We start from the raw sequence: 16,883 nt of genomic DNA, 5'->3' as shown, positions 1-16,883 counted from the left end.
TCTCCTCACTTACATCTAGACCACACTCGTTGACCAATCATAGCATTTGATAAGACATTATATGATCAGAGATGAGCCTTTAATTATCATTACACCCAGACACCATCCTCCTCCATCAATCACAAGATAATAGATTGACACGTCTCCAAAACATTATCTTATTTGATTCTCTGTTTGATAATTTCTTTTTGCAGCTAAACTTGGGTAAGTGTATTCAACACTTTGCATTGCAGTCACATCTAAATAAGCATATCTAGAACATATTAGTTTGAATTAGCTAGTGAAAAGTCAAGCAGAATACAAAGGCAATAAAGAAAAATGCAGAAACGTAAAAATTCAACGCAGAGAATTTTTTGACCGAAGTCCCAGAGGTTCGGCGACCACTTTTAACGCCCTAGTCCCTGTTGAGCATCCATTAAAATGGATAAAACACGATTGTACTAAAATATCCAACAACCGGCAACAAGAATACATGATTGTTCCAAGAAAAGTACAAGAATAAAGTCACAAAGACTTATCTCAACAAGATTCACGAAGGAAACTATGAATTCACGAAGGAATCGACTTAGACCCTTAAAATCTCCAGAAAACCCAAACCGCTCTCACAAGAATCACTCAGATTCTTACAAACCAACTCATAGCTACACCACTACAAGAGCTATGGTATTACTAGGGTTTTCACTAGTTTATATGTTGAAATACTCAAAGAAATTGAACCCTAATCACAAAGAAGAAGGAGTTCTTCATAGAGAGAGAGCACGTAGAGACTAAATCAAAACCCAAGAAAAATCTCTTCCAAATCTGCCAAGAGGAGGGGTCACAGAAGGTTTAAGTAGCTGGAAGCATCTAGAAGCAGATCAAACAGCCAGAATAACACCGCATGTCAGGATCCAAATAAAAGCACCCGCTAACAAAGTTGTCATTTTATAAAACACGACTTCAGGAATTTGGAAGCACAACTTAATAAGTGATAGGTCACAGGTTCATGCATCAACAACATTGCTTCTAAATTTTAGGCTATAGTGCAACTAGGAGCTTCACCAACATTTATAATGTCATTTGCTCTATGGTACTTGTACAATCAATGAAAAGAATCAATAGATAACATCTATAACAGTTTTGATACTTATTTAAAGGTATCACCTTAGTTCCCATATTTGATGGATTATACAAAGCATGTATTTTATTAATTTTCAGCAACCCTCTTGAGATAATATCCTTTATAAAGTGGTATTTTACATCAACATATTTTGTTCTATCATGGATCATAGGATTCTTACTCAAATGTATTGCAATTTGATTGTCAAAATACAGTATTGGATTAGTGTCTACAAAACCAAGTTCATTCAACAAACCATGCATCCATATGACTTCTTTAATGGCACATGTGGCTGCAATATATTCAGCCTCCGTGGAAGATAGAGTAACAATTTTTTGTAACTGAGATTTTCAACTTATCACGGTACCACACAAAGTATAAAAATAAGATGAAGTCGATTTTCTACTGTCTCTATTTCTAGCGAATCAGAATCTGAATAATCCTTTAAAATTACCTCCTCTTTTGTCCATTTTAAACATCAATCCTAAGTTAGATGGACCCTTTTAAGTATCTCAATAACCACTTCAATGCTTCCCAATGAATTTCACCAGGATTTTTCATAAATCCATTCAAAACACTAATACTAAAAGCCAAATTAGGCTTGGTGCAAATCATTAAGTATATGATTGAACCAATAGCATTAACATAAGGTAATTTTGACATGCTTTCAAGTTCATCTTCAATTTTGGGACATGAATCAGATGTTAGTATAAAGTGATTAGCAAGGGTAAAGTCACAGATTTATAATCAAACATATTAAACCTCTTAAGGATCTTATTCACATACTCTTGTTGACTTAAGAACAAGTAATCAAATTTCTCATCACTTATAATTTGCATGCCAAATATTTTCTTAGCTGAACCAAGATCCTTCATATCGAATTCTGATTTTAGTTTGTATTTGATATTATCAATTTCAGATTTATTAGCACTAGCAAGAAGCATATCATCAATATAAAGCACAAGATATAAATCATCTTTACCTCCACTTCCTTTACAATAAAGACATGTATCATAATTACTTATACTAAATCCAAGCTTCAATACAAATTAATCGAATTTTTTATACCATTGTCTTGGAGCTTGTTTTAGGCCATAAAATGATTTTTTCAATTAACACACAATTTTTTCAAGATTTCCTTTAATAAATTCTAAAGGTTGTTTCATGTAGATCACTTCATCCAATTCACCATAAAGGAATGCAGTTTTTACATCTAGTTGATCAAGTTTCCATTTAAATTGTACAACTAAAGCAAGAATGCATCTTATAGTTGTATATTTAACCACGGGGGAAAAATCTAATCATAGTCTACACCTTCTTTTCGTATGAAACCCATGGCAACAAGCCTAACTTTATATCTAACATTATTAGTGCCACATTTCCCTTTATCTTATAAATCCACTTGCAATCAACTAGCTTCTTATCCTTAGGTCAATCAACTAATTCCCAAGTTTTATTCTTGTATAAGGAAGACATTTCTTCTTCTATAGCACTCAACCATTGCTTAAAATCTTTTGATTTCAAGGCTTAATGATAGGAACTATGTTTAGATTCAGTTTCTTCTTGGTAAGTGAACAAATACACAAAGTCATCACTATTGAACAAGAATACACGACTATTCCAATAAAAGTACAAGAACAAAGTCACAAAGACTTATCTAAAAAAGATCCACGAAGGAAACTACGAATCCACAAAGGAATCGACTTGATCCTTAAAATCTCCAAAAAACTCGAACTGCTCTCACAAGAATCAGTTAAATTCTTAAAAACCAACTCACAGCAGCACACCACTACAAGAGCTATGGTATTAAAAGGATTTTCACTAGTTCTATGTTAAACTACCCAAAGAAATCGAACCATAAACACAAAGATGAAGGAGTTCTTCACACACACACACAGAGAGAGAGAGAGAGAGAGAGAGAGAGAGAGAGAGAGAGAGAGAGAGCACGAAGAGATTAAATTAAAACCCAAGAAGATCTCTTCCAAATCTGCTAGACGAGGGGTTACATAGTTGGAAGCATCAAGAAACAGATCAAAAGGCCAGAATAACTGGTGCGTGCTGTCGTAGGCACTCCAAATTAAAACATATACTTCTTAAAATTAATATAGTAGTGGAAATAATGGTCGATCGCACGAAGAGTGATTAATTTACTTTTTGATGCAATATTAACTAAAATGTAGGGTTTTGGTTTTCTTGAAATAATACAAATCACCCAATTAAATGTAAGTAATAAAACAAACCTTGATATAAGTCAACATTCATCGTTGGAAATTAATAACTGGTCATTGATCCACAAATAATCATCAATTCATAATTGCAGCATTCATTATGAAAAATAAATTTTTCATTCGAAACAATTTTCCTATTTCTCCTTAGTTTTAATTAATTAGAAACAAGCGATCTAATTAATCCTTATTATCAAACAATCCAGACAAGCGCAAGAATTTAATTTAATAATGACTTTGCAAATTAGAGAAATCAATGAATTAGATAACACAAGTCAAGCGTTTGCATTTAACCTAGATAAATCTTCTCCTAAGATTTAATAATTTCCAACTAGCAAATTATCAATCTTAATTCCTTTATAATTTAAACCAATTAACAATTACAGTTTTGAAATTCAACTTAGCTATAGATTGTTGAGATTAATAAACTAGCGTGCACTCTAGAAATCAAACACAACTATCATAAAAATAATTGCTAAATAAGATTAAAGACTAAGCATATGAATTAATCAATAAAAATCAGATGGACCTCACAGTCATAATTGTTCCAAGCCTTCCGTCTCCTTCGATCAAGCAAAAGAAATTAGTTGCACATCATAGATCTGAGCACAAAGAGAGAAAAATAGGGTTGGAGGCGTTGTCCCTGTTTTAGACGAGATTTGGGGCTTATATATGGTGTATAAGATTTATTTTCACAAGTATTTGATTCAAATTAGGAAACTAAAAATCGTGTGTCGAAAATGAAATATGCGACCGCATAGTTATAAGTGTTGCGGTCGCATAGAACAATGATTTACAGTCCAAAAGTTCTCTGAAGGTCAAAAGGTGATCGCATTGGTTTTGAACTATACGACCGCATAGAACAACCGTTTTCCCGCCAGACAACTTTTAGTATTTTGATCGTAACTTTCTTTCTCGATGTCCGATTGAGGTGATTCAAAGTGTGCTAGGAAGCTAACTCAAAGGTTACAACTTTTTTTTCAGACATCATCTTCCAATTCGATCGTTTTACCATGTCAAAATGGGTCCCAACATGATGCTGAAAACCAGTGCATAAACTTTCGATTGGAAATTGATGTGGGATTATACTTTGATTGTATTTAATCCATTTGACTTCTTTCCTCATCCACTTGACCTCTATCACTCTTGAATTTTCATCCCATTGCTCGTCTCATCTAGAAATTATTTGCAACTTGGTCACTGAGTTTTCATCTTCTCTTTTCTTGGCCTATTTTTCTTGTTTTCCTTCTTCAAATACTTTAAGTCTTTCATTAATTTACCTTCAAATCTTTCACTCCTTTGTTTCGCCGTCCGGTTCAACTTTTAAATATTTACATTTTAGTCCTTGAACTTTTGATTTCTTTCATTTAGGTCCTTTTTAGCTCATTCCTTCTATTTTATGCCATGATCATCCAAATGCAACATAAATCACAATATATGGATACTTATCATATTTAGGTGTTAATTAGTCATAAAAATACAAGAACTAATGGACGTAAATGACGACATTTCATATCTTATCAATAACACCACTTGTCAGGATTCAGATAAAAGCACCCACTAACAAAGTTGTCATTTTATAAAACACGACTTCAAGAATTCGGAAGCACAACTTAATAAGTGATAGGTCACAAGTTCAAGCCTCAATAGTTAGTATTTATAAGCTTACGTTCTTCGTAAATGTTACCATTTTGAATAATTCTATTGATTATTAGTAGAGATGCTTACTAGACTAGATGGCAGTGAATATTTACAATGAATTCTAGTGTTCATTGTCACCCAAATTGATGATGACATTTACTAATAATAACGTTACACTTCCATTTAGACACTCTAAATAGATCCTCCTAAGTAATATATTAATTAGTATGCCATATATAGATATACTAATTTGGAAGCGATTTTTGAGGCCCATCGCAATATATAGTTTGTAAGACCACCAAAGTCACTGTTTTATTTAAAAATTATATCATATTATACATAATTCGTTACCAGAAGATTCATACACCCATACATCTACATATGCTTGGAGTTTTATCATCCCAACCATTTTCTGACGTCATTAGTGATGCCTGTTGAAATCTGGTATGTCCATGGAATGGTGATTTTCATCCTGCGTAGATTCAGGATAACCAGGAGTTTCCTCCGTTACCATTTTCTGCTGGTCTTCCTCATGCTGAAGCTCATGCTTTTCGGCCATGGCTGGTGGTTTCCTGGCTTTCGTTAAACAAGAGCTCGCCACCAGCAGCATAATAGCAAACACTAACAGCCCTTTTTTGTCCATTCTCGCGGTTGGTTTCCTGTCAATAAATTAAACACAATGAAATTAATGAGACAATATTTTGTTAAGGATAAACCTGAACCTTAATACGAGAGTAATAATAAAATGAGTGAAATCAAGCACAAATTTATAGTGGTTATGTGAGAGGTATCCATTTGACCCTGCAGGTTTTTACTATCTTAAAACTCTTTATCCAGTAAGATTACTAGGACGGCTCATACACGTAGAACACCCAATATATATTTGGGAAAGCTATACACAACCCATCCAACTATGTAATGAAGCTTCAGATATAGAATGCTTGATATATTAACTTACTCTGTATTGGATGCTTGATATGAGCCTAGTTCGTGTTCAATAGACTGGCATTCGAGTGTTTATATAGTTAAAATTTCAAGAAAAATTTGTGGATGGGGTCTCCACCATATGAGGCAAGACTAAGTGGGATGCCTATTACTCCATTTCGAGCATTAATCAGAATGATCAAAATGATGAAGTTGGAGGAAAGTTTTTTTTCTTACCACACTTGAGGATTGAATAGATAAATCCATCATCCAAGTGGATTCATATAAATCACAAGTCAAAGGTCATAATAAAAATCCTGCTACTATCCCAGGTTATGTCTGTGGATAGGGATGTAATTTCTCTAGGAAGATAATATTAATAAACTTATCTTGAAAGACTTTCTAAATACACAATGCTTTTTATTTTAAAAATATGTTCAAAAGATTTTCTATTTTAACTTTTTAAAATGGAGAATGAGTTTGACTCTCCAAATTTAGAAAGCCAAATTCACTATTTATTCTTAATGAATAATGATTCTATTTAATAAATCACAAATTTCAATACTTTATTTCTTAAATTATTCAAATCATATTTATGCCTTGTTTGAGCCCCGTTATTTGGCTAAAAGTGCATTTTGAAATAGTAGATTGATGGAAAATGTGTTATTAAAAAATAAGAGAAATTTTTGGGTTTGCACGTAATATTATTTTATTGAAGAATGTGCTTGAAAAAAAAAAGAGAGAGAGAAGACAAATGTACTTTCAAAATAATAGGGATCAAACAAGAGCTTCAATTGATTGGCCACTGACATATAAAATTATGTTAAATAAAATGTGAGGAAAAATCAATAAATGTTTATTGAGAAAGGCAAAGTGAAGAGTCAAAATAGAAAATATTGTTAGAGTGCATAAAAATTTTAACACCTTGAATTTAGAAATGTTCTTTATAATGCGTAATATGTTCTTTATAAATAAAGAGTTTCTTGGAGATGCCCTTAATTATTTACTTATATTCAATTTAGAGAATATACTTATTACAATGTTCAAACAATGAGGGTTGGACATTTACCGTCCAAAGAAAAATTAGGGGTTTTGTCTGATGAAATGCAACTATAATAGGTCGAAGTATAAAACCTTTCAATGGGAGTTCCTGTATTCTCAACTCAATATTGTCACTAAAAATGACTTTTACATACATGATACATCTATATGAAAATTTTAATATTAGCTGATAATACAACACCATTGAAAACCCAAGTCAAGTCAATTAGCTATCTCTATGCTTCTCTAAATAGAAGTAAATTCCTTTATTTTCTGACCGTGCAAACCGTGAGTTTTGTTAGATAATAAATCAAGTCCGACCATGAAACATCAAAACAGGCATTGTTTTTCCATAGAATGGCGACATCACATTAAACAGTTTTTAAAGAAAAAACACACATTTTTTAAAACAATCGAGTATCAATAATAATGTCAAACTTTGAGTGTATATTTAGCATTGTTCTTTTCCACATCAATTTGGAATTATATAGAATATAATATATTCCTATCTAAATGACAGCATTATTAACAGCGCCCAATATTGTCTTAGGGTTTCCCATATTATTATAGCTAATATAATTATTTCTTTCTAGTGTTGTAGTGCAACTTGTTGACATAACATGAGTGATTTCTGACTGCACCTATACATAATCAATAATCTTGTTTTGGATATTGACTCTATTCTAATCGTAATCAATAACGGAGTTTGTGTTGTGGATGACTGGATTTTTTTCTGAAAGAAGTCGATGAATAGATCAACCATCATTATTATGTTTATATAAAAGATTATTGATTAATTAATTTAAGGGATACAATGAAGCGATTTTGTGTATTTTTTGAAAATGTTGACTTTAGTTAGTGCCTTACTGGAAGCAAGAGAAAGAAATTGTTAAGAAGCAATATGGGATCAGATGAGTGAATTAGTGTTAAAAACATGAAGTTACATGCAAAACATGACCATCAGACGGTGAGCAACTGAGACGCACAAACATGGCTTTTAGTTTTTTGCCTTCTTTTTCATTCTACTTACTTTGTTCGGTTTTATGCATTGGATTTATTAAGCCATTAGCCAATTAGGCCCTCAGTTAATTAGCAGGTTAGTTTGATCTTTTACTGAGTTTAGGGTTGCTTTCATTTGATTGTTGCGTTGGTTGTTTCTGTTTTATCAAGAACTGGTTTTGGTTCTGCCTTTATCTCTTTCTGTTTTCCTTCCCGTATTGCTGCCACAAGTGAGAGAAGGGGGAACGAAGGCGTGATGCAGCCAGAAAGCGTAAGAAACAAAAATTACAAATATAATGTTAATAATTTACCCGGAATATGAAGATGGAATAAACAATCGAGAGAAACTCCACAAAGTTTCATTAACTAGCAAAAAACAACCATTATGAATGAAAACCCTAGTCTTGCTTTTACAGAAACAACAGGCCTAATCATCCAAAAGGCCTATTTTCCCTTAAGTTAGCTTATTAATTCAAGAATTAACTAGGACTGTGAGTCAATGTTGTTGATTTTATTATCTCATCAGTGTATGGATCATAACAAGTAATAGCGTGAACATGGAGTTCAAGTATAGACTCCACAAGAAATAAGTATATAGCCTACTTTCTAGCTAACCTAAATCTATTTGAATATAAATATACAGTAAAGATAGGAGAAGTGATAACATTAACAAACTAAGTCTAATCTAATTATCTAACAAAATTAACTAATTAAGTGGTAGGAAGCGTTTATTAAACTTAATTAATAGAAGAAACTCAAAGACCCCGTATCCTCATACATGATACCAATTTCACAGTTTGACAACACCCATTTGATTATGAAAATAAATGTTCCTATCTTTATGAACATCCAAGTGAATTTCGAAATTTCGGATCGAATCAAACATTTTTTGCAGAAATGTGAGACAAAAGACTGATGTTATGAACTTCCACGTGAATTTCCAAAGCAGGGATCGATTCAAAATTACAACATTGTTCACTCCGTATTCCAGCCACTGAAATAAGGGTAAACTGTGAGTCTTGCCGGGAAGGACTTGCCAAGAATTATGCCAGATTTTGTCCTTGTTCACCCATTGACCTGATAATGAGCTATATAATTTCAAAGCATTTGAGATACCTTGCATGTTGAGAAAGTGCCCCTTATAGAAAGTAAACACACCATCTGCATATAATAGACGAGTTGGAGTTGTGAAGCCTATAGGAGATGACATAGTCTCTTACTCAGAAAAAGAGCGAGGAAAAAAAACTCTAATCCTTAGGTGAAAAAGAACTCTCTAAGAGAGAAAACATTGAGGTCTTAGAGAGAAAACGAGTGGATTGAGACAATGAGAGGTTGTTTTAACTAACCCCAATCTTAAAGCAAAGAAGTGTGTACATTAGGAGGATCTGGAGTCTTCAAACTAATAAGAGTAAATGGCCTAAGGGGTACAAACTGATTACAAGCGCCTATTGAGAAATAGAAATCCTAATTATATACCGTCAAAGGCAATTAATTAGGAGAAAAAAAAAAGATGCTAAATTTATAGAGGTACATCTCTCGCCGCCACAATAATTTATTACGATGAAAAGAAGTTTACAAGAAAAATCGCTCACACGTATCTTTTCTAATATCTCCCACTCTTCTTATGGTGATAATTTAAAAAGCATAATGATGGATACATATTTATAAGACGAATCAGGCAAAACCTAAATTTATAAAGACTCAAAATCTTAATACCAAATTTACTTGGGAACACAAATTTCTAAATTGTCCTTAATATAGTGACATCATCATGGAGATGATTGATCCACATACTGGCTCAACGAATCAGTAATAATTAGGTTTCACAACTTAATAATGCCAACATAGTGCAAAACATATTTCTCTATATTGTTCAAGACCTTGTTGCTCACATAGCTGTAGCCCTCAAAAAGGTTTTAAACAAACATATTAGCTTGAATTAGTTCATATTATCAATTCACATACTTCATATTTATTTGCATTTTGATAAATGCTATTGATCATTAGTAGAGATGATGCTGCCACCTAATGATAATAACATTATTCCTCCTTTTAGACACTATAAATAGATCCTAAATAATAAATTAATTAATATGCCATATATAGATATAACTAATTGGGAAGCGATTCTTCAAGCCCATGCCATTATATAATTTGGAAAACCATAGTCACTGTTTTATTCAAACATCATATCATATTATACATATTCATTACCAAAATATCCATATATCTACATATATACATATTCTTGGAGTTTTATCATCAGAACCTTTTACTAATAACGTCATTAGTTATGCCTGTTGAAGTCTGGTATGCCCATGCAATGGTGATAATTATCCTGCGTAGATTCAGGACAACTTTCCTTCGTTACCATTTGCTGCTGCTCTTCCTCATGCTCGAGCTCATGCTTTTCGTCCATGACAGGTGGCTTCCCGGCTTTCGTTAAACAAGAGCTCATCACCAGTAGCATTACAGCAAACACTAGCATCACCCTTCTAGCCATTCTCGTGGTTTCCTGTCATTAAATCAATCACAATGAAATTATTGCAACAGTGTTTCGTTAGGGATAAACGACGTATTCTTATTACAAGAGCAATAATAAAATGAATGGTATCGAAAAATCAAGCAAAAGTACAAATTTATTGTGATTCACAGTCGATGTGAGAGTTATCTATTTGCTGCTGCATGTTTTTACTATTTCAAAACTAAGAAGTAAGAATATATTAGGATGGCTGATACATGTAGAATACCCAATTTATCTGGATGAGGAAGCTATACACAGTCCAACCATGTAACGAAGCTTTAGATATAGGATGCTTCATATATTAACTTACTCTATATAGGATGCTTGATATGAGTCCAGTTTAAGTTGAATAGACTGTCATTCTAGGGTTTATATAGATATAATTTCAAGTAAAATTTGTGGATGGCGGGTCTCCACCAAATGAGGCAAGACTAAGTGGGATGCCTATTACTCCATTTAGAGCATTAATAAGAATGATCGAAATGATGAAGTCGGAGATATTTTTTTTACAACACTTGAGGATTGAACAGATAAATCCATCATCCAAGTGGATTCATATAAATCAAAAGTCATAGGTCATAATAAAAACCTGCTATTTTCCCTAGTTATGTCAATGGATGGATGTAATTTCTCTGGGAAGATAATATTAATCAACTCAATCATTTACAAATATTTCATTTTAGAGAATATGCTTATTACACAATTTTTAAATGACAAAGTTTAAAATTTACCAGAAATATCAGGGGTTTTATCTGACAAAATGCAATGAAAATAGGTGAGGTATAAAATCTTTCAATGGGAGTCCTTATACTCTAAACTCGAAATCCTCACTACATGACCTATAATAAAAGATACAGCTACACAAAAAAATTAATATTAGCTGATAATACAATATTGAAAAACGAAACCAAGTGAAGTAAATCTACCAGCTCTATGTTTCTTGTTATAGAACTAATTTCTATTTTTACCTATTCAGATCCTTGCAAACTATAAATCTTGTTAGATAATAATCCAAGTCCAGCTATGAAACATCAAAAAAGCCAATGCTTTTCCAAATCAATTTGGAACATATGTAGAGTAAGTTCCTCTCCAAATGACAAATAATTAACAGTACCTAATTTAGTCTCAAGTAGGGGTGAAAATGGGCAAAGAGCCGGCTCTGCCCTTATACACGAGCTTGGCACGAGCCGAGCTTCTATTGGGCTTGTTACAAGCCAGCCAAGCAGAAGCTCGACTTGTTAGTCGAGGGGTCAGCTCGGCTCGGCTCGGAGCTTGGGCTCACGAGCTCGGGTATTTTTTATTTATTTTTTAAATAGATAAAATATAAGCATTGCTCCTTCATCCGGGTTTGGGATCAGCTACTTAAATTTGGAGTAGGTGGAGTTAAAAATTGTACACAAACAACTTGTAACGTATACAATTTTTTAAAGAAAACTAAAAACAATATTATAAAATAACAAATTCTGATTAATATGGTTAAATTAAATATCACTTATCACTTACTTGACGATATGCAATTCAACATATTTATCTTGTAGTTGAATATGAGCATCTTGTCAATCCTTCACGCACATTAATAATGCTTTCAAAATATCTTCTTGCCTATCTATGTGTACTGTGGTATCTAAAATATTTTTCAGTTTCCAATTTATTGTATGTCACATAGATTCAGACCTAAGACTTGAATAAAGAGCGCAGAAGGAATATAATGTGTTTAATATTGTAAATTCGTAATTATGAATTTGTAGTGTGAGAACTGAATGAATTGAAATTGAATGATCGAAATTGAAGATGATGAAATTGTAAAAATGAATGTATATTGTATAATTGTTAATAATTGTGGAAGAGCATTAGAGAGAGTTGTGGATAGATATTGTGTGAAAAAATGGGTTAGGTTCATGGGTATTTATAGAGAGAAGAAGAAAAGGCAAAAAAAGAACCATGAGTGGCTTGCCAATGAACGAACCGAGCGGGTTCGGCTCTCCAAATGGGTAGATCGTTCGGCTCTTCATGCTTGGGCTCATGATTTTATGAGTCCGAGCTTCCACGAGCCCCATTTTTACGAGATGACAAGCCACTTAGCCTGTTGGACACCCCTACTCTCAAGGTTTCCTGTAATATCTATGGCAAATATAATTATCTCTTTCTAGTGTCAGAGTACAACTTGTTGACATAACATGAGTGATTCGTAACAGCACCTAAACATAATCAAGACTCTTGTGTTTGGATATTGCCTCTAATGTTATAAATTTGTCGTTCAAAATCAAAAGAATGGATGAATTTAAGAAAAAAATCGAGAAGAAATTATGCCTATGCATACGCACGGGCCATTTGTTGTGCGTACGCACGTTTTGATTAGGCAGGAACAGAACCAAAAATGGTTCTATTATGCGTACGCACAGTTTGTACTGCGCATACGCACAAGCTAATAAATGAGACCATTGGTTGTTTTTTTCTTTTGAATTTTTTGGCAATTTTGGGCAAAACCTTGCACCTTTCTATGAAGAGATGGAACCATTTCGTGTAAGGCCAGTTGAATTCTACATATATGTGATAGTGTTCATCCCAAAATACATGAGAATGAATTAAAAACCATTCGTACATTCATCCAAACTTTGAACAAATTGCTGTCACTTTACATATTCAACATTAGTTTTCACTTGTTCAATTTGAAGATCATTTTTGCTTTGGGGTATTCTTCATCAAGGCTTGATAAATCCTACAAACTATTTGCCATTGGAAAGGAGGGAAATATGATTTGAGGACAACGATATTATTTTCGTGATTCAAGTCTTCTTCATCATCTTCTATTTTTCTCCATTGCTGTAATTTTCCAACGTCTAGTCTAATCATAATCACGACAATAACAGAGTTTGTGTTTTGCATGAAATTAATAAATCTAAAAAAAAAAAAAACATTGATAACTATTAAAACTTGAGTTTTCATATTAAAATGTCAATCTTATTAAGAAAAGTAATTCAAACCCTTATATATTGATCTATAATTCGATAATTAGTTGATGTGATCTATCCCTTAACATGCCCACATGGTGGTAGTTCAATTGAGTAGATCAATTCTAAAATTTGTGTACTCATTTTTTAGTCTTAATTGGATTAAATTGCTCGTTGAAATTTAATGAACTTTGATACTATATTAAAACAGGAAGGCTTAACTGACGCCGGGTATGATAGTGATTATCCTATTGGCCTGTTGTAGCAGATGATTCACAAGAAAGAACGACACAAAAAACCAAAGAAAATACTCTGAATTCAACTCAATATTATTAATAATGCAGAATGATGAAAACTAACCCACAAGTCGGGTTAAATAGCTGTGAAATACGAAATTATTGAAAAATTATCAAAAATGGCAAAATTCCAAACTTATACCAAAATAAATATTAAGTAAAAGAAGTAAGTTGCCAAAAATTTGGCTCAATTCGAGTTTTCTAACATATGGAAAAAAGGAAACGAAATATTACCATAAATAGTAAAAAATAACTTAAAATTGAATTTTGGAAAGAAAAATAGTGGATTTTGGGCTCGAAATTAACGTCCACCGAGCATAGCTGGGTGGCCACAACGTGCGCGCCGAAGAGAGCTTTCCGGATTGGGGTCATAATAGCGATTCCGATAACCGTAGCCAAAGTTATGGCCAAATTACCAAAGACGTGTCAAATTCCCCCAATTAAGGAAATAATGGTCATTCACTTTCCATCTTTGCGCCGATCCGCCATCTCATGGTATCTCAGCGCCATCATCGTGCTATCTGACAAATCAGCATCACTCGACTCGGATCCTCCTACATCATTAACTAAGGCCCAAAACAAAGAGGATTAATTAATATCCTAATTAATCGTAACTTCTGCGTGAAAACAGATAAAAAGAAATCAAATACAGCCGCAACTCAAAATACGCTCCAACCCACTCATCTCTGAAAAAATGCGTTATGCTCATCATCAGTGAGCCACGCGACTCCATCCATTAATAGCGCCGACACCATTACAGATCTCGGATGCATGGGTGAACAAAGCGATTGTAGTGGTCCTAAACCGACTTTGATGAAGAGGAAAAGTAGTTCTGTTGAAGGATCTTCAATGAAGAATAGAAAACTTTCTTCATAAGCTTACAAACATAAAGTTAAGCTTTATTTCCTTGTAAATTTGTGAATGGCTTTAATTTCAATTTCACTTTGGAATGCTTCAAAGTTTATTTGTTTTTTTCTTGCTTTGTTACTGTTTTTGCTTGTTATCTAAATAATATTGTTTAATTAGTTGTGTTGCTTTCAGAAACCCAAATGAACACACAACTATCATATGCTACAAAGCCAAATGAAATCCAAATGAATAAGAATCAATATAGATTTTTGTCTCTCAAATGTCAAAATTGAACAACAAATGTCAAACTCATATCCAAATGAACATGTTGCAGTTGGAATGTGTTAATGAATAGTGGTAAATTTACGGGGAGCTTAGCTTTTAACTTCTTGTGCTGATATAGCTTTTAAGGAGATAATATAGCAGAGAATGTATTTGAGTAGATGGAAGTCAAACTCATTTTATGGTGATAATTATAGTTGGTATTAAATATTATCTGACATTTTTTTAGTTTTTGTCACTTTTATTAGTTTTTGTTATTATCGTTTTTTGAATTTTTGTCACTTTTTTAAACTTTTATCATTTTATTGAATTTCTTCCAAATCCAATTCAATGTGCTAGTTAATAGTAGTGAAACATAATGATAAAGAGAAAATCGACCATTTAGTGGATCTATTTTAAAATTTTAATGAGACATACAGTTAATGCTATTTATATTGGCGTTAAACATTATTTGTCACTATTTTTTTAAGTTTTATCACTTTTTTAGTTTTTGCCACTTTTTGAAATTTTTGTCACTTTCAATTTATAGGGTGTCGTGTTCTTAAAATGAAGTTAATTTCTATATTTAGTCAATAGAAGTGGAACATATTTACAAAGAGACAATACATAGAATAAAATTCACAATTCTCTAGATCTATTTGATTGATGTTAAATATTTTTGTCACTTTTTTGAATTTCTGTCACTTTTTGAATTTTTCCATATTTCAATGGCATAGGAAAAGAGACCATTTAATCTCTCTGAAACATATATTTATTGTTAGTCCATTTAAATGTCTGTCTTTTATTTATTTATTTGAAGGATTGGACTTTAATATACTGAGATAAAGTTCTTCATATCAAAGATTTTATTAAGAAAAGTCAAATTACATTATTTGTAATCTTTCATTAAAAAGTGACATAGAATGTTGTGCCACTTTGTAATCAAAATGTAATACACAATTAATTTTTAATATAACAATACATTTTTGACTAAGTTTTTTAATTTGCTTATAAGATTTTTTTTTTAGATGTTAATTTATTTTGTATTGTGTTAAATATGAATTAAGCTTTCATGATAGAGAAAGTGATATTGTACATTTTAGATTTTGATTAGTGTTTCTCACTTCTTTCAGTGTTTATCGTTTTTTTGAATTTTTGTCACTTCTTTTTTTAATATTTGTCACTTTTTTGAAGTGTTTATCACTTTTTTGAATTTTTGTCATTTTTCTTCTTCATATTTGTCACTTTTTTGAATTTTCGTTATTTTTATCACTTTTTAAAATTTCTGTAATTTTTTTAGTATTTGTCACTATTTTTAACTCTATCATTTTTTTAGTAACAAACATCACTTTTAAAAAAAATAAAAGTGACATCGTATGTAACTGACTTAACTTATAAAAGTGCAACGTCACTTTTTTTGACATTGTGTCGCTTAATTTTACACTGTATTTTTTACTTCTTTTTTTAGTCACTCTCTTGAAATTTTTATCACTTTTTTGATTGGCAAACATCACTTTTTTAATAAAAGTAAGAAAGTGACATTTAATTCTACACTGTATTTTTTATTTTCAAAACATTTTCATATAATTTTTTCCAAAAAAACCTCCTAATTTTAAAGGTATTTTTGTAAGTTGCGCATATTAAAATTTGAGGTTTCATATTAAAAGTTCAACCTTATTAAGAAAAATAGTTCAAACTCTTATGTGTTGATCTATGTTTCGATAATTAACTAATGTGGAACTTATCCCTTATCAATAACATGTACTTACGATGAAAAATAAAAATCTCAAATATTTAATATACACAATATAACTTCAAACATTAGTATCTTTTCCATTCACTAGCTTTATTTCTTTGCTGTAAAATAATTATTGTTTATAGTCATCAAAATATCATGCTACATGGCTTTGAAGTAAGTGAAATAATTGAAGTCATATCAAAATAACACTGCCCAAAAAAAGATGCATCAATACTAGTCGTGGTAAAAGAAAATAGCTTACTCATAATTGACCCACACAACATAAAAAGAAGGAAAAAAAAAGGTTAATCATGGATATAAGGTTCGTAGAATGA

At 32.0% G+C, this 16,883-nt stretch overlaps 1 long non-coding RNA gene across 1 annotated transcript; it reads right to left on the bottom strand.

Annotated features, from left to right (window-relative positions):
• Nucleotides 1–5,246: 5,246 nt before the first annotated feature.
• Nucleotides 5,247–6,027, bottom strand: LOC111372798. Its single transcript, XR_002698826.1, has 2 exons — nucleotides 5,924–6,027; nucleotides 5,247–5,624 (listed from the first exon to the last, which is right to left on the bottom strand). It is a non-coding gene; the product is annotated as an uncharacterized LOC111372798 (long non-coding RNA).
• Nucleotides 6,028–16,883: the final 10,856 nt, after the last annotated feature.

This window comes from Olea europaea, unplaced genomic scaffold, assembly GCF_002742605.1.
Source record: "Olea europaea var. sylvestris unplaced genomic scaffold, O_europaea_v1 scaffold1031, whole genome shotgun sequence".
NCBI classification, from domain to species: Eukaryota; Viridiplantae; Streptophyta; class Magnoliopsida; order Lamiales; family Oleaceae; genus Olea; species Olea europaea.
The sequence above is the reverse complement of the archived record's forward strand: the minus strand, read 5'-3'. Positions and strand labels throughout refer to the sequence as shown.